The sequence below is a fragment of the Rhinoderma darwinii genome, chromosome 5, assembly GCF_050947455.1.
Source record: "Rhinoderma darwinii isolate aRhiDar2 chromosome 5, aRhiDar2.hap1, whole genome shotgun sequence".
In the NCBI taxonomy this organism is placed as follows: domain Eukaryota; kingdom Metazoa; phylum Chordata; class Amphibia; order Anura; family Rhinodermatidae; genus Rhinoderma; species Rhinoderma darwinii.
Genome location: NC_134691.1, coordinates 90027947 through 90047223, shown reverse-complemented (window position 1 = coordinate 90047223; position 19277 = coordinate 90027947). Strand labels below are relative to the sequence as shown.

At 43.8% G+C, this 19277-nt stretch overlaps 1 protein-coding gene across 3 annotated transcripts in view; it reads left to right on the top strand.

Annotated features, from left to right (window-relative positions):
* The window catches only part of SNTG1 (syntrophin gamma 1), a 505846-nt gene that overhangs the window by 150217 nt on the left and 336352 nt on the right, over positions 1–19277 (top strand). The window lies entirely within an intron of this gene.

Genomic DNA, 19277 nt, shown 5'->3' with positions numbered 1-19277 from the left:
CCCCAATGGATGCCCCCACACAGTATAATGCTCCCCATAGCTGCCCCCCACAGTATAATGCTCCCATAGCTGCCCCCACACAGTATAATGCCCCCCGTAGCTGCCCCATACAGTATAATGCTTCCTTAGCTGCCCCCACACAGTATAATGCTCCCCGTAGCTGCCCCATACAGTATAATGCTCCCGTAGCTGCCCCCACACAGTATAATGCTCCCCATATCAGTCCCCACAGTATAATACCCCCATAGCTTCCCTGACACAGTATAATTCTCCCCATAGCTGCTCCCATACAGTATAATGCCCCCATAGCTGCCCTCACACAGTATAATGCCCCCATACAATATAATGCCCCCCATAGCTGCCCCTACACAGTATAATGCCCCCATAGCTGCCCCATACAGCATAATGCCCCAATAACTACCCCCATACAGTATAATTCCCCCCATAGCTGCACCATATAGTATAGTGCCCCCAATAGAGTATAATGCCCCCCATATATGCTACCAATGCTGTATAATGCCCCCGCCATACGTTCATGGCGGGTTGCAATTTGTAAATAAGCATTTGTGTTATTATTTGAGGTGTTTTTTGAAGCATATTTTAGAAGCATTTTTTTTTTTAAAGGAATTCAAATTTGTTTAAAAAATGGCTCAACGAGTGACATGCCACTTATTTTTACGCGGCATATTAGAATTCAGTGGCGTAAAAATATGCCTCATCTGAACAACACAGTATATTTACAATTGAATTCAATGGAAGCTGTTTCTGTGCATATTGTAAGTGTATTTCGAGGCGTATTACAAGGTGTTTTACCCTCCAAAATATGCCTGTCATTTGCCTGTTTGAATATACCCTAAGGCTTTAACATGTATGGACAATTTTACTACAAAATATCAAATTAAACATAAAAATCGATACTTTTATGTTATTTAAACAATGATTGAAAAAAAAATTAACTAAAACAAATCCAATATGGACGTTTTTGTGTGCACACATTTTATAGTTATAAAGTAGAGACATAGAAAGACAGATACATTCATATATATTTTAAAGTTTTAATCGTATTGGTTTTATTATGTAATTTGCAAAATGGACACCAGATGCTGCAAGGATATGACTCAGTGGAAATAATTCTAAAAACTGTTGTGAATCGCAGTGATCTTACTGACATATGTGTTATGAGAGGTGTCACATTCTGTCTACTTCAGTCATGTAAAGCAGCCATCAAGCTTTTATTTCTCACACTTATGTGCTAAGATGTATACAGTGTGCACTGTGCATCTTAACTTGTCAAAAATTTAATTGCTTCTGGCTTTCAAAATTTCTTCCATTCAAGGGACGTCAAGTAGCTGGAAGAATGTAAAACATTTGCAGTTTAGTTTGTATGATTTTTTTTGGAAATGCTATTCTGTTTATAGATACTGTACAGGGTGATTCAAAAAGGATGGTGCAAAAGTAAAGGCCTGTAGTTAAAGTAACATCAGTGGTAAATGGCTAGTGACTGAAAATAGAGCAAAGCAAAACTGGCTTAGTGCCCATAGCAACCAATCACAGCACAGCTTTCATTTTCAAGAGCCAAATTTGAAATGTGCTTACATAGTGTGACATAGATGGCGACATTGACACAAGAAAAAGCTTTTTGCGCGTTGGAATTTGTAAGAACGAGGTCTGTTGTGACAGTACTGCGAAACTTTCAGAATAAATTTGGAAAATGTGCTTCGCATAGAAACTGGATTTCACATTGGGTAAAACAATTCAAAACCACTGGGTGTTTATATCATGGGAAAAGTCTGGTTGCCCAATACCTGAATGAAACTCTACCGGAACATTTGATAGGCTGCACCGAAAACAACCATTTACAAATGCTGCGCTGGCCTACAGGTGTCGCCATGATTTTGCTGTTACTGTCCCAGAAAATCGTTATTAGGACGAGGCTCCTCCAAATGTGCACCATGATGACCCACTTTTTGCCTCACCGCCAAGAGTTCTCAGATATTGTTGCGAATATGAAGTGGATTTCTACTGGTCAACAGTACCATCTTATCAGGATTTTATTATTCTTTTCCGTTTTTTTAGATGCTTCCTCCTTCAGGGTTATTACCAACTTCTTGAAATACAATATATGGTTATAAATGGCATTTCAGCTGCTGATCTTATCTCGGCACTACACTGAAATTCAATTATATGTTAGAGTTCATCGCGAAGGGAAAACAGTGTTTCTATCATTGAGGCTGCCTGATAATACTGTCAAATAAACATCTACAATTGTGCATTTCCGTACAGCAAATTTATAACATAGCAGGGAGAGCTAGCAGTACATTTTACTTAAACCATTCTATGAATAATTCATTTCCCCATTAACTTAAAAAAAACAACACTATATATGGACTTAAATAACCATTTACAGAACGCAATATAAAGTTTTTTTAATTAATATTGCTGCTATAAAGATAGGGATATATTAGTAAAATTATTGTATACCTCTGGGTAAGGGAAAATATATAAAATGTTTTGGCGTTATTAATTAGGAAAAAGGATTTATGTTGGCTTTCCATTTAAGAGATCCCATATTTAACTATTTTTCCCTTTAACATGAGAAATAATTTCACTTACTGTACAATAAACTGTTTCCTAATGGATTTATAGATTGAGTGTTATGCACTAAACATGCTATAATTGAAAAAATTTTTTTTTTCGGAGGAATGTTATTCCATACCTTCCTTGCGTCATAAGGGAATAAATCAGGGCCATATAATACTTGACAGCTAAATGCTCTATAATTGGAGCTACAGAATATGTTATTATGTAATCATTGCTCTTGTAGGTTGACATTAATATACAGAGCACATAAAAGGCTGAAGAGACCTGATGGGAGAAACGTCCTTATAATGTAATGCTGATTGCAAAGCAGAGACTAAAAAGGTTTCCGCCAATATGCAATGAATATACTTCAATGCACAAAGGCTAGTGCGATAAATAATTTCATAAAACTGAATAAAATGACAGACGTTTCTGGGATTTGTGGGTGGAAAACTTTTGTTGACTTGTGTTTTTTCACATGAATTCATATTAGCTGGCTAAATCTTTCATAATTATTATCTGTGTTCATTAGATTCTTCTGAAACACGGACGTTATTCTTTAAATCTTGACTGGAAATCCAGAAAAATAAATGAAGAATTCTTATCTTAGTTGTACACTTGTTTGTGATTTATTATGATATATATGTACAACTCACAGAGTATCCATATTCAAAGCAGCTGTACCCTATGTCTATACTGACTCCATATGAATAATTGCTTAACTTGTTTAACTGGTATTATCTGCTTGCTTTACGATTAGTGAGTTATGCCCATAGCTTGTCTCAACGGTGGACGTTAGGTGGCCAGCATGTTGTGCAACCTGATCAGAATTTATTTTGCGCACTAATTTCAAACTATATCGGTCTAACCATCAGAAATATCTTCCTATTTTGCACCACAGTAGAATGTAAGATAGAAGAGGCTACCCTAACAAAGCAGACTTGAAGTGAGAGTGTGGTGGAAGGACAGGGTGATATGCAGTGTGGTTGGGCTTGGGATCATGTTTGCTGTTTCTAGGGGGCTAGGAAGCCACCCTGCGCTGGCATGGGTATATAGCTACAAGGCCAGAGCAACGGGTATAAAAATTTACTTCATGGTAATTTATTATTATAACTCCTACAAGAATAAATATGGCGGAAGAAAATATTGCAATACATCTAACATACATCACAACATTCCAAACTGGAAAATAATGCCATGCTGTTTTTTAACTTATGTACTTTTATAGAAAGTTATTGCTATCTAAAATCTGTATCTATCTATCTATCTGTCACGATTCTGGGGTATGTGGACCCATTAGGCCACTCCGACGTAGCGGAGTGGCAGCTGGCCAAACAACAGTCAATGAAAAGTTTTGAGCACAAGAGTACCTGTATGAGAGTTCTGACAGACAGGAGATGTAGCAGACGCTTTGGCACAGATGATTCATGGCACAGATGACAATTGGCGTGGCAGATGACGCTTGGCGTGGCAGATGACATTTGGCGTGGCAGATGATGCTTGGTGTTGCAGATGACACTTGGCGTGACAGATGGAATAAACTCGACTCCAACACTAGACTTAAGCTCAGGAACAAACACAGTTACAGGCTACAGGAAGCAGAATACGGAAACACTGCGAACAGGATACAACTAAAGGACCATTAGCTTAAACAAACATGGGAAGAAAACAACACCGCTCAGGCACAGTAAAGAGGGCAGGACAGACTTATACATGACATGGTGCACAGGGATTGGCAGGGGAATATTATAATGGTTCGCAGGCTGACCCTTTAAGAGGTCACCAGGTGGTGCACGCACCCTATGGGATTGAGCAGTGGACGGGTGCAGTACATGTTGGCATCCTCAGGGAGGAGGATGCTGGCACACAGGTAACAAATGCTGGCGACTGCTAGGAGAAGCCGGATAGAGGTGGCCGCCAGCGCTACACTATCTATCTCACATCTATGACAGATAGATAGATAGATAGATAGATAGATAGATAGATAGATAGATAGATAGATAGATAGATAGATAGATAGATAGATAGATAGATAGATAGATAGATAGATAGATAGATAGATAGATACAGATGGTGGAGTCCACTGTAATATAAACATAGAAACATATAATTCTATACCAAAATAATTCCAGAATTCTCTGTTAAAATTGCAATTTTCATTTCTTTACCATATGAGCCATAAGCTTATATCTGTATAATATATAGTTTTGCCATATTATAACATTTTCAAATCTGTATCCCATTTCACTAACATTTAATTTTATGTCAGTCATTTTAAACCCTAACATTGTTTAGTATGCTTCATTAAGCAATTTTATCAAGAAGTTCAAGAGTACATGGCTGACAGGCTGTGCTTTAATTAAAGAATACCTGTCTGCAGGGCAAGGGAGTAACTTGCATAGTGTTGGCATAATGCCATGAGTTTGTTAAAACCACCCAGTTGGAAAGAGACATGTGGTGCTCTAAAACGCTGCACAGAAGAATGACACAAATGTAACAAATTTGGACTTAATGTAACCAATTCTTTTATTGATTCTCTTTTGGATATGTAGAATCCAATGACCGCAAATAGAATGGATTATGTGAATCTCACAAGTAAACTACAGTACATTAATTTGAAGTAATGAAAATGTAGCAAGGCACTAAATTTACACGCAAAAATATTAGTAATGAATGTTAAAAACTTCCAGACTTTTCCTTGTTATTGTTCTTTTTACCTATTATTATACCTATCACCATATGAGATCTGTAATATTTCTTCAAACCTTCATCACCCACATATTGTACGTCTTCCTAATAATATACATTATTCTTTCAATTACATGCTATACTGCAATATTTTGACAGCTTGCACCCACAAAACAAGCCCCAACGAAGATTTTTTTTTAGGTAAAGATGAACAAATCTGTAAAAATTAATTTTCCATTGATTCTTCACAATGATTATCATGTTGAGTCATTCAAAATATGATACTCTTTAGATTAATCTGAACACCTACTTATGGTAACTCATTGTTGGGCTACCAACTGCTCTTTCCCATACGCCATAGTGTCCAACATTGTACTGTACAGTGGGTTATATGGTCTATCATTCAGATTATCTGTTATCTATATCGGGACTTTTTCTTCTCAGGCTTCACTAGCAAACAAATACATTCCCGCAACGCCAAACAAATACCACTGTGCAGTGACCATATTCCCCCAGCAGTGCCAACCAAATACCACCATGCAACAAAAAATACCTCCCAAAAAGCACTAAACAAATACCACAATGCAGCACCACGGGCAGCAGCAATGTCCCTTTTCCCACACCTCTGCCACTAGCAGTAGCATTGCCCCCCTTTCCACTCCACCCCCACTGGCAGCAGCATTACCCCTCCCACCACTCCATTACTGGCAGCAGCAACAAGCTTCTGCTGGAGGTGGGAGGGAAAGTGTCAGAAAAGCTCTCCAGACTCATTTCTAACCGCCTCTGCAGTTTATTTGTAGTCTCCAGACCAGACCCGCTGAACTTCTCCCTGGGTGCAGGACCGGTGTACTCCTGGTCATGTGACCATGATGTCACAGCTGGAACTACACCCCAGGAAATTGCACTGATAATGCAGAATCTTTGCAGACTGCTGGAGCTTCTGCTTTGCGTCCATGCTTAGCAATGGCAGGGATCCTCGCCTCGCCAAAGAATGAGTCGCGCATCACACTTTAAGAAGCACTGATTAATATGACACCCTGGTTTTATCCCCGGCGGGCACTGCATAAATATTGCCATATACCCTGTAAACCACAATATGCAACACAAAACACAAGCGGGTATGTATGTAGGGCAAAAAATACCATAGAATCACTATGTATACCACAGAAATATATTTTATTCAGAGTAAATACACCACATGAATTATTAAAAACATTTAAGATAGCATAAACATGCTAGACATAGTCTCTAGGAGGTTGCCACCGTGATAAGTGGCCAACAGCCAAAGCCTCCACACTCTCACCTAATCCCCTCAGCATGCATTCCTAAAACTTAAGCATGAATAAGAAAAAATGTTGCATCAAACCATCTGCATGAAAACAGCATAGTTACGTGATAGCCAGAGAGGGAAAAAGGGGACTGACTGCCCCACGCGTATCGCCTTAATGTGGCTTCCTCAGGGGTTATTTTTATAATGAAGTGTATTCTTACTAAATAAAGACATGATGTTGATTATAATTATTCCAAAGTGTGTGCACAATCAGGCGCACTTACCCCTCTCTCTCCCTCTGGGGGGCGCCATTTTGCCACTCAAGGCGGCGTCTGCCTGTATGTAGTGTGCATGTGCCGGGGTCGACACCACACTCACGTGATGCGGCTCCCCGCACATGCGCCGTAGAACAAGCCAGACTGGGAAGGCAGCTCCCGTCTGGACGCCGTGCGCACGCGCCGGAGAACATGGCACGTGCGCAGAACGGCAGACTGAACGGAACGGGCAGCGGATGTCACAGAAAGAATTCAAATCCATGATAATGCACAGGTTCAAATCCATGATAATGCACAGGTACATTGTTACGTGCATGAAGTTGCAAAAGGTCCTGTGTTTAGATAAGCGATATAACCACTTATATTCAAAGGAATCCTGCGCAATACCATGACATTTGTTATATTTATGTATGGTGTGTGTCCATGTGTATACTGAGGATATGTAAAGCTGTTAGCACAAATCAATAAAACCTATATGCCCAATAATAGACCGTTGGCACCAACTAGAAGAATAATGAATTATAATATAATATGAATTATATTACTCATCACAATTCATATGAGGGAAAAATAGAATAAAATATAAATAAATATGGTTCCTCACAATTCATAGGATCTGAAAAAATGCTGTGTTGTGATCCCCAGCATGATTCACATGAAGACTCCAATTCATAATTAGATATCGGACATGGACAAAATATAAGTTTAACATATATGTAATATATATTCTATGACATATGCTGCTCACTACTGCCCCCCAAGCACATGAGGCACACGGGGAAAGAGAGAGCGCACATGGAACAGTGACAAGCAAGGGAGACTTTTTATTAAAACAATTACATTAAATTATTTACATGAAGCTAAACACATTTTTGTCTTTCAACACTATTTTCTTGGATGGTTTCTTCTTCATCTTAATTTGCGAATCTCACATTCTCAAAAGGGAAGAGAGCTAATGTAGTTAGATATATTGATATCACCTGAAAAAATAGATGACTTTTAGTTATTTGTAAAAATTATTTATTTGAATAAAGATTAGATCCTAGGGATTTTTATGGATGCAGAAAAAAAAATTTAAATAATGAAAGTAAAAAGAATACTAATATAACCCAAATCGATGACCAAGAAACGTGTATAAGGTGCTAAATATTATGCCAGAAGGTAAAGGGCTGTTATAGCCTTATGATTAGTAATAGTACAAAATTTTACCATGCTATGTAAAAATTATTCTATAAGTGCATAAAAAGAACAAAAGGCCTTTAACGCGCTTAATAAGGATGTGAAATAAAGATGTGACATGTATGTGGAAAAAAAAAAGTTATATTTTATAATTTATAAAACCCCGTATACAGTAATTCTCCATTCATACCCCTAGGAGCCATACATCTAACATTGTAAGTCCATCTAGATTCATGTTGTAGGAGTTTAGGGATAATATTGCCCCCCCCCCCAAATATTGGTCTGTATATGATCTAGACCTGTTACTTGTAGACTTGTGGTCTTACCTCTATGTTTCTGTAAGAAATGTGAAGCCACTGAGGTCAAAGTCTTGTCTTGTTTGAAATCTCTGTCTGCCAGAGTGACAGTTGATATATGTTGTTGTATTCCCTTACGTAGCTCTTGACTTGTTTGACCTATATAAACTTTTGGACAAGAACAGGTAAGAGCATAGATAACATTCTTAGTTCGACAATTAATGTATGACTTTAGTTGATATTGTCTTTGGTCGATCAGGTCTACAAATACATCAGCGGGGTCTACAAATTGACAGACATTGCAATCATCACAGGCGTATGAACCTTTGAACTTGACTCCCCTCCCCAACTGCACCTATGGTCTAGAAAAATGACTCCGTGTGACACGGTCTCTCAAATTACGAGCCCTTCTAGCTGTCAAAAGGGGTCTTTAGGTAATGTGCAGGGTCAGTTTGGGTTCACACAATAGAATATTCCAGTTTTTATCTAGGATCCTGGTCACATCTTTCAATTGGATTAATATGACACACTGTTGCAGTTTGTTTGGCTGTATATGTAAGTCTGACAACCCTCCACTCAGCTTCAGCATTTAATAGCCATTTACTACCAACGACATTGGATTTTTTTTTACCAACTAAGTTTTTACTAGATTTCAAACAATTTGAGGGGTACAGAATGGAGAAAAAGGATTTGCAAAGCATACAGTGTGTACATTCAATGTATTAATACACTCACAGCACTGGATTGGGAGAGGATGAGTGAGGAAAGATGGGAAAGAAAAAAACTGCTTGCAAAGTAGACACAAACAAAGGCATATACTGTATAAAATAAATCAGAAGTGAGATCTGGAAGAAAATGATTTCCATTAGGCTCAGGTTTCAAGGAATTTATCTGATGTATTGCATATGAGGGCCGTCAAGTATTCCATTGTATGGAGGTCCTTGAGCCCCTCGTATGAATCAGTTCAAGAAGATGGAACAGTACATCTCCAAAACAATGCAATTATCCACTTTTCAGTGGTGAAATTGTGGAGTAGCAACCTGCGCTGCATTTCTTGTGTTTTAGGAGGTAAATTTAGAAGATGGGTTAGTGGGTCTAGGATAATATCCGGATTTAATAAGTCCCTGATTAAAACTTTGACTGTGGTCCTGAAGGGAATAATCAATGGTCAGTCCCAGAATATATGGTAAAGGTAACCATCAGGAGAGTTGCATCTCTAACATATAACCTTTAATAGTCAAGTTAAAAAAGCCAAAATGGGAACATACAACATATAAGGTGTTAAAAGTTGCACAACATTGTCCATACCAACATTTTCGAAAGGCAACCACCACGAATAGCTTTCTACATTGGTAGAGCTTTCACCCACCGGCACTCAAGAAGGGAATACCCATAGGGCAATACCTCAGAGCTAGGAGAAACTGCTCTGATGAACATACCTTTCAACTAGAATGTGATACGCTATTTCAAAAAATTTTGGCAAGTGGATACCCAAGAAATACTCTACATAGAGCATATGCTAGAGCTAGGGCCACTAAAAGACAAGAATTACTATATGGTAAGAATTCGACAATAAACAATGAAAAACAATCTTCCACTATTAGATGTATAGGGAACTTTGATACCTGTTCCTCTCAGATCTCGAATATTTTACAGAAACACTGGTCCATATTACAGGCAGACCCAGATTTATGTGGTGTGATTTCCAGCACCCCTAACATCACCTATCGACGAGGTAAGAATCTTCGGGATTCCTTACACGTAGTCACTATTCCAAACCCCCTATTCCTCGGGACTAGAGATGAGCGAACCGGTTTCGGTCCGAACATCGGGAAAAGTTCGGTTCGCAGCGAATCCGAACTTCACCGGGTTCGGCCGAACCCGTTTTGACCGAACCCGGCTACATTTTGGCGCCTGCCACATGTTAGATGTAAAATAGAGGATTTCACAATATCACCTGACATCAGGCTACCCCATAATGCCTTGCAAACGGCTCTCCCAGCCAATCGGGAGGCAGCATAGGGGTGGGCTCAAGCCTGCAATAAAAGTCTATGCACGGAGCTCAGCAGCCATTTTACAGACAGGAGCTGTAGGGATAGCATATCTGTGCAGTTATGGAAAGCTTTAGGAATCTAAAAGCCAGGAATCCAGCAATCGAAGGGGCTCATCCACTACAGCGGGAGTCTACTCTCAACATCCAAATTGCAATACAAATTCTCCATTTGCCAAGCCAGTGTGTGAATAAGCTTTTAGAAGGGGCTCATCCCCGTTGCATGGGTTAACCTAAGGGTATGTTCACACACACTAATTACGGACGTAAATCGGGCGTTTTTGCCCCGAATTACGTCCGAAAAATGCGTCAAAAGACGGCGGATAAATAGACGCCCGCGTCAAAGAAGTGACCTATCACTTCTTGGGGCGTAATTGGAGCCGTTATTCATTGACTCCAATGAAAAGCAGCGCCAATTACGTCCGTAATGGACGCGGCGTTCAAGCGCCTGCACATGCCGTTACGGCTGAAATTACGGGGATGTTTTCAGCCGTTACGGACGCTGTCGTGTGAACATACCCTAACAATCCAACTTGCAGTACAGGCAGCCTTTGTAGTACTACAACGCCCAGCATTCCCTGAGTGCACAGTGGCTGATAGAAATTCTCATTAATTGCTATTTGCCAAGCCAGTGTGTGAATAAGCTTTTAGAAGGGGCTCATCCCCGTTAGTTAACATAACAATCCAACTTGCAATACAGGCAGCCTTTGTAGTACTACAACGCCCAGCATTCCCTGAGTGCACCGCGGCGTGGCTGATAGAAATTCTCATTCATTGCCATTTGCCAAGCCAATGTGTGAATACGCTTTTAGAAGGGGCTCTTCCCCGTTAGTTTCATAACAATCCAACTTGCAATACAGGCAGCCTTTGTAGTACTACAACGCCCAGCATTCCCTGAGTGCACCGCGGCGTGGCTGATAGAAATTCTCATTCATTGCCATTTGCCAAGCCAGTGTGTGAATAAGCTTTTAGAAGGGGCTCATCCCCGTTAACATAACAATCCAACTTGCAATACAGGCAGCCTTTGTAGTACTACAACGCCCAGCATTCCCTGAGTGCACCGCGGCGTGGCTGATAGAAATTCTCATTCATTGCCATTTGCCAAGCCAGTGTGTGAATACGCTTTTAGTAGGGGCTCATCCCCGTTAGCATAACAATCCAGCTTGCAATACAGGCAGCCTTTGTAGTACTACAACGCCCAGCATTCCCTGAGAACACCGCGGCGTGGCTGATAGAAATTCTCATTCACTGCCATTTGCCAAGCCAGTGTGTGAATACGCTTTTAGAAGGGGCCCATCCCCGTTGCATCCAACTTGCAATACAGGCAGCTGAGGCAGTCTTTGTAGTACTACAACGCCCAGGGCCTGCATTCCCTGAGTCAGTGCACTGTGGCTGATAGAAATTCTCATTCATTGCCATTTGTCAAAGCCAGTGTGTGAATAAGCTTTTAGAAGGGGCTCATCCCCGTTATCCGTTAACATAACAATCCAACTTGCAATACAGGCAGCCTTTGTAGTACTACAACGCCCAGCATTCCCTGAGTCAGTGCACAGTGGCTGATAGAAATTCTCATTCATTGCCATTTGCCAAGCCAGTGTGTGAATAAGCTTTTAGAAGGGGCTCATCCCCGTTAACATAACAATCCAACTTGCAATACAGGCAGCCTTTGTAGTACTACAACTCCCAGCATTCCCTGAGTGCACCGCGGTGTGGCTGATAGAAATTCTCATTCATTGCCATTTGCCAAGCCAGTGTGTGAATACGCTTTTAGAAGGGGCTCATCCCAGTTAACATAACAATCCAACTTGCAATACAGGCAGCCTTTGTAGTACTACAACGCCCAGCATTCCCTGAGTGCACCGCGGCGTGGCTGATAGAAATTCTCATTCATTGCCATTTGCCAAGCCAGTGTGTGAATACGCTTTTAGAAGGGGCTCATCCCCGTTAACATAACAATCCAACTTGCAATACAGGCAGCCTTTGTAGTACTACAACGCCCAGCATTCCCTGAGTGCACCGCGGCGTGGCTGATAGAAATTCTCATTAATTGCCATTTACCAAGCCAGTGTGTGAATATGCTTTTAGAAGGGGCTCATCCCCGTTGCATCCAACTTGCAATACAGGCAGCTGAGGCAGCCTTTGTAGTACTACAACGCCCAGGGCCAGCATTCCCTGAGTCAGTGAACAGTGGCTAATAGAAATTCTCATTCATTGCCATTTGCCAAGCCAGTGTGTGAATAAGCTTTTAGAAGGGGCTCATCCCCGTTAAAATAACAATCCAACTTCAATACAGGCAGCCTTTGTAGTACTACAACGCCCAGCATTCCCTGAGTCAGTACACAGTGGCTGATAGAAATTCTCATTCATTGCCATTTGCCAAGCCAGTGTGTGAATAAGCTTTTAGAAGGGGCTCATCCCCGTTGCATCCAACTTGCAATACAGGCAGCTGAGGCAGCCTTTGTAGTACTACAACGCCCAGGGCCAACATTCCCTGAGTCAGTGCACAGTGGCTGATAGAAATTCTCATTCATTGCCATTTGCCAAGCCAGTGTGTGAATACGCTTTTAGAAGGGGCTCATCCCCGTTGCATCCAAATTGCAATACAGGCAGCTGAGGCAGCCTTTGTAGTACTACTACGCCCAGGGCCAGCATTCCCTGAGTCAGTGCACAGTGGCTGATAGAAATTCTCATTGCCATTTGCCAAGCCAGTGTGTGAATACGCTTTTAGAAGGGGCTCATCCCCGGGGTTTTGATTCAACTTGCTGCACTCCAGCACAGCAGTAAAATGTCTGGTAAAAAAAAGTTTGTGAAAGGACGGGGTAGAGGAAAAAAAACCCATGCCATGTCCTCTTCCAGTCCAAATGTTGGTGCCAGACCCAGTACCAGCATTTGTGGCACAAGACATGTGCCCAGTTCCACTAGTAGCAGCAGCCATGTGCCTGCTGGTAGTAGTAGCAGTATCAGCAAGTCAGACTTGTCCATCTCCTCCGGTGGGCAGGTTACTTTAGACAATACGGCCATTGTGGACTGGTTGGCTGGCTCGCGGTCATCTCAGCAGGAAGACTCTGACGATCTGGATTCAAGCCAGGTTTCGTTGGATTCCAGATCCTCTACAGTTCCTTGGCACAGTGACAGTAGTAATATGGGTATTTCTAGCGTTTCCATTCCATCATCTATGTCTTCACTCCCCCTTCCTAGCGGGAAGCCATCTTTCCTGAGAGTCCTAAGAGACATCTCCTCGGGTGGGAAGGAAGATACTGAACAACATAGTGATGATGATTTGTTTTCCGCGAGTCAGCCAACGGAGTGTGTTGCGGCGGTGGTGGAGGTGGAAGCGGTGTCCGAGACGCATAGCTGTGGTAGTGGGGGTGTTGGTGGTAGCCGTGGTGGCAGACGCAGTAATGAGGGGGGGCATGGAGCCCGCCATGATGTCACATTACATTTGAAACACAGTGACAGAAGTGGCGGGGATGATGAGGAGGGCTATGATGTTGTTTTAGACAGGACGTGGGAACCAGGGGACGAGGTGATGACGGCGTCAGAGGAGGAGGGTAGTAGTGGCGGCACTGGCAAGCCGAGGTAGGGGCAGAAGTCAATCTGCAAAACGCCGACAGCGACACTGATGCTACTGGTGTAGGCTCCCGAAAAAAGCCTGCCAGACAAGGGGCAAGCTCGGGTGGTGGTGGTGGACGTGGTACTACCTCTTTACGGTACTCTGCCATGTGGCAATTTTTCTGTACCTTCCCGGAGGACGAAAACATGTCACAGTGCTTTATCTGCAAGCAGAAAGTAAGGCGTGGGCAGAGCAGCAATGTAGGAACTACCGCTCTACGTAAACACATGGAGCGGCATCACAAGGCCATGTGGGACAATTGACATGCCCCACCATCATGTACATCTAATGAAGACACCTCTGCCGCTGCTGCTGCTGCTCTGAGTCCCTGTCATCTAAGTAGTAGCCAGGCCTTATCCACCATGTCATTGTCATCATCATCATCACGGTCTTCTAGTGCTCCTCCTACGTTCCGTCAGTTATCCATTACGGAATCGTTGTCCAATAAGCAACAATATATACCCAGTCATCCACTTGTCATGCGGCTTAATTCACACCTGGCTAAGTTGTTGGTGCTGCAGTCGCTGCCGTACCACCTGGTCGACTCCGCCGGCTTCAAGCAATTGATGGCGTGCGCTCAGCCTAGGTGGCGAATACCTAGCCGCCATTACTTCTCCAAAACAACTGTCCCTGCCATGCACAAGCACGTTGAGGAAAAGGTGGGCCAGTCCTTGCAATTATCCGTGTGCAGCAGGGTACATGCCACCGTCGACACGTGGAGCAGCAACTATGGGCAGGGACAGTACATGTCTTTCACGGCCCACTGGGTCAATATTTTGCAGTCCGATGCACCACCGCAGCAATGCCAGGCATTACCACCTCCACGCTTGTATCTTTCTGGTTCAACTCCGGACACCAGGCGCCTACCATCCTCCTCCTCCTACTCCTCCTCCTCCTACTTGTCCTCCTCAATGGAGGTCTTCCCGTCCCTGACAGGACACAGCGTATCTTCCACTCCTCCTTCCTCCTCTTTTCATAGGTGCAAGGTGAAGCGCCACAACGCTGTCTTACACCTGCTGAGCCTGGGCGAGAAAAGCCAAACAGGGCAGGAGCTGCTGCTGTACATCAAGGAGGAAATCGCACGCTGGCTGTCTCCTCTTAAACTCACACTGGGAAATATTGTCTCTGATAACGGGAAGAACGTTGTGGCTGCACTGCGTCTAGGTCACCTGACACACGCTCCTTGCATGGCACATGTGATCTATCTGGTCATAACACGCTTCTTAAAGTCATATGTTGGTTTGAAGGGTGTGCTGGCCATGTCCAGGAGGGTTTTCTTTCGCTTTAGACGTTCGTATGCATTTAAGCACGCCCTCCTGTACTTGCAGCGTCAAAACAATCTCCCAGAACACAGCCTGATTTGCGACATTCCAACACGCTGGAATTCCACCCTGCACATGTTGGACCGTCTGTACGAACAGCGGAAAGCCGTGAATGATTTCCTGATGCAGCAGACAGGCAGCGTTTGGAGCCAGTGTTATTTTGAGCTCAAGCACTGGCAGCTGGTTAGAGACGCATGTCGCGTTTTGAGGCCCTTTGAAGAGGCCACACGATTTGTGAGCCGTGACGCTAGCGGAATGAACGATGTTATGCCGCTGATATTCATTATGGAGCAAACGCTCACATCGATGATTCAGCAAAGGTTGGAGGAAGGATCACATCTGGCTATGGATGTTGAGGAGGAGGAGGAGGATGAGGAAACAGGACCTGAAGAGGAGCTGGATTTGGAGATGGAATCACAGGAAGGGATAGGGGACGAGGCAGCCGCACAACATGACAGTGATGGGGATGACGAGTCTGACGACGACCTTGATGATGAACAACCATGGCAGTATGGGGCGGAGATGGAACCAAGCGGGCCTTCTGAAACGCTGGCCAGGATGGCGAGCTGTATGCTTCCATACTTGCGCGCTGACTGTCGTATTGTTAGCATGAAGCAAAGAGATGAGTACTGGATAGCCACACTTTTAGACCCTCGGTATAAAGCCAGAATGGGGGAGTTTTTTGCGCCTTCCGAGAGGGAGGCAAAATTGGCTTATTATTGAGAGAAGCTATGCAGCCAGCTTGTCACGGCTTTCAAATGGCAAACACCTGCTGCAAGCATGTCTGACCGGGGGGCCACTCTCCGCTCCCCACTGTCTCATCGTTCCACCGCCTCTGGCAGAGCTACCTCTGCAATAGGCGGCAGCAGCGGCAGCGGCAGCAGCAGCAGCAGCAGCAGCAGCCAATTCAGTTTGGAAAATATGATGACAACATTTTTACATCCAATACCCCGACCTGACACACATCGTAGTCACCAAAGGGATGTTCACCATCACCAGGTCCAGCACCTAAACAACCAGGTTCACTCGTACCTGGACTGTGCCCTTTCTCCGTCAGAAATCCTGATCCCAGACCCCATGGACTTCTGGGTCAGCAGATTGGATCATTGGCAAGAACTGGCCCAGTTTGCCATGGGTGTACTGTCTTGTCCACCCTCCAGTGTAGCGTCAGAGAGGGTATTCAGCGCGGCAGGGGGCTTCGTCACCCCTAAGCGAACAAGATTGTCCGCCAACAGCTTGGAAAAACTCACGTTTCTGAAAAAGAATCAAGCGTGGATCGATGAGGATTTTAAAACCCCTGTGCCTGATGCCACTGATTAGATCTGACATGCTGCTGCTGCTGCTGCCGCTGCCGCCTGCTACTGCCGCCTGCTACTACGGGATTCTGCCCTGTCCACTCTTTTTTTAATGTGCCGCTGTTCGTTCTGCTACTACTTCTACCACCAATCCACCCCCAGTGCCGTCTGCTACAAGCAGGCCTGCCCCACCACAGGGCTTTGTCCTGTGACTGTCCAGTGTCTTTTAATGTGCTGCTACTACTACTACCACCCTTGCTGTCCATTGGCTACCTCTACTACCACCAATACACCTCCACTGCCGTCTGCTACAAGCAGGCCTAAGGCCTGCCCCACCACAGGGCTTTGTCCTGGGACTGTCCAGTGTCTTTTAATGTGCTGCTACTACTACTACCACGCTTGCTGAGCCGTTGGCTACCTCTACTACCACCAATACACCTCCACTGCGGTCTGCTACAAGCTGGCCTAAGGCCTGCCCCGCCACAGGGCTTTGTCCTGTGACTGTCCAGTCTGTTTTAATGTGCTGCTACTACTACTACTACTACTACCACCCTTGCTGTCCGTTGGCTACCTCTACTACCACCATTACACCTCCACTGCCGTCTGCTACAAGCAGGCCTGAGGCCAGCCCCACCACAGGGCTTTGTCTGTGACTGTCCAGTCTGTTTTAATGTGTTGCTACTACTACTACCAACACCCTTGCTGTCCGTTGGCTACCTCTACTACCACCAATACACCTCCACTGCCGTCTGCTACAAGCAGGCCTGCCCCACCACAGGGCTTTGTCCTGTGACTGTCCTGTGTCTTTTAATGTACTGCTACTACTACTACCACCACCCTTGCTGTCCGTTGGCTACCTCTACTACCACCAATCCACCCCCAGTGCCGTCTGCTACAAGCAGGCCTGCCCCACCACAGGGCTTTGTCTTGTGACTGTCCAGTGTCTTTTGGTGTGCTGCTACTACTACTACTACCACCAACCTTGCTGTCCGTTGGCTACCTCTACTACCACCAATACACCTCCACTGCCGTCTGCTACAAGCAGGCCTGGAGGGCTTGTAAAAAGCCATTACTTGTTGCTTTTACATCCATGTATGGATGAACCGCGGCAGGCATCTGCAATAAAAAGGGTAAACTTTTGGAGGGCTTGTCAAAAGCCATTGCTTGTTGCTTTTATATCCATGTATGAATGAACCCCGGCAGGCATCTGCCACCATAAAGGGTACATTTTTTGAGGGCTTGTCAAAAGCCATTGCTTGTTGCTTTTACATCCATGTATGGATGAACCCCGGCAGGCATTTGCCAATAAAAAGGGTACATTTTTGGAGGGCTTGTCAAAAGCCATTGCTTGTTGCTTTTACATTACATCCATGTATGGATGAACCCCGGCAGGCATCTGCCAATAAAAAGGGTACATTTTTGGAGGGCTTGTGAAAAGCCATTGCTTGTTTCTTTTACATCCATGTATGGATGAACCCCGGCAGGCATCTGCCAATAAAAAGGGTAAATTTTTGGAGGGCTTGTCAAAAGCCATTGCTTGTTGCTTTTACATTACATCCATGTATGGATGAACCCCGGCAGGCATCTGCCAATAAAAAGGGTACATTTTTGGAGGGCTTGTGAAAAGCCATTGCTTGTTTCTTTTACATCCATGTATGGATGAACCCCGGCAGGCATCTGCCAATAAAAAGGGTAAATTTTTGGAGGGCTTGTCAAAAGCCATTGCTTGTTGCTTTTACATTACATCCATGTATGGATGAACCCCGGCAGGCATCTGCCAATAAAAAGGGTACATTTTTGGAGGGCTTGTGAAAAGCCATTGCTTGTTGCTTTTACATCCATGTATGGATGAACCCCGGCAGGCATCTGCCACTATAAAGGGTCAATTTTTTGAGGGCTTGTCAAAAGCCATTGCTTCTTCTTTTACCACCTTATATGTATGAACCCTGGCAGGCATTAGCCGCCTAAAATTGTTAATTTTTGTACCTTTTTTAACAATGCATTAAGCATACAACATGCACAAGTGCAGTGGTTTCTGTTAGTTATCACCGTGTCCCATCCGTTTTCCTATATCCATACATGTTGGCGTAACTTTGACACTAACTTTGCCTTAAAGACAGCTCAAAAGTACTTGGATACACTCATGGGTGACCTAAGAGTGTTATACAGGGCTTCTAGGGCTTTTAAACAGTGTTATACACGATTTTTAGGGGCTTTCTTGTATTACAGGTTCGGTCAGAACTAGTTCGGTCCGAATCGAACTTTTTCATGAAATTCGGCGAACCAGCCGAACAGAACTTTTCATAAGTTCGCTCATCTCTACTCGGGACACCTGGCTTCCACCACCTACTTGTGGATCCTATCCATGCGGCAGATGTTCATTCTGCCCCTACATGCCCACGACTAAGATCTTCTGCAATCCATTTGATGGGAAAAACTACACCATCAGACAATTCATCAACTGTCAGAGTAGTGGTATTATATGTGCCGCAAAATGCCCCTGCCCCAAATTATATGTCGGTAAGACCATCCAACAACTTAGGAGAAGGATCTCCAAACATATCAGCACCATTAATACAAAAGAGGACACACCGCTCTCGAGACATGTGAGATCCTTCCATCAGGGAAATGCCAGTACTCTCCAATTCTGGGGCATTACCCAAGTTAAACTAGGCCCTAGGGCTGGCAACCTAGACAAAAAGCTGCTAC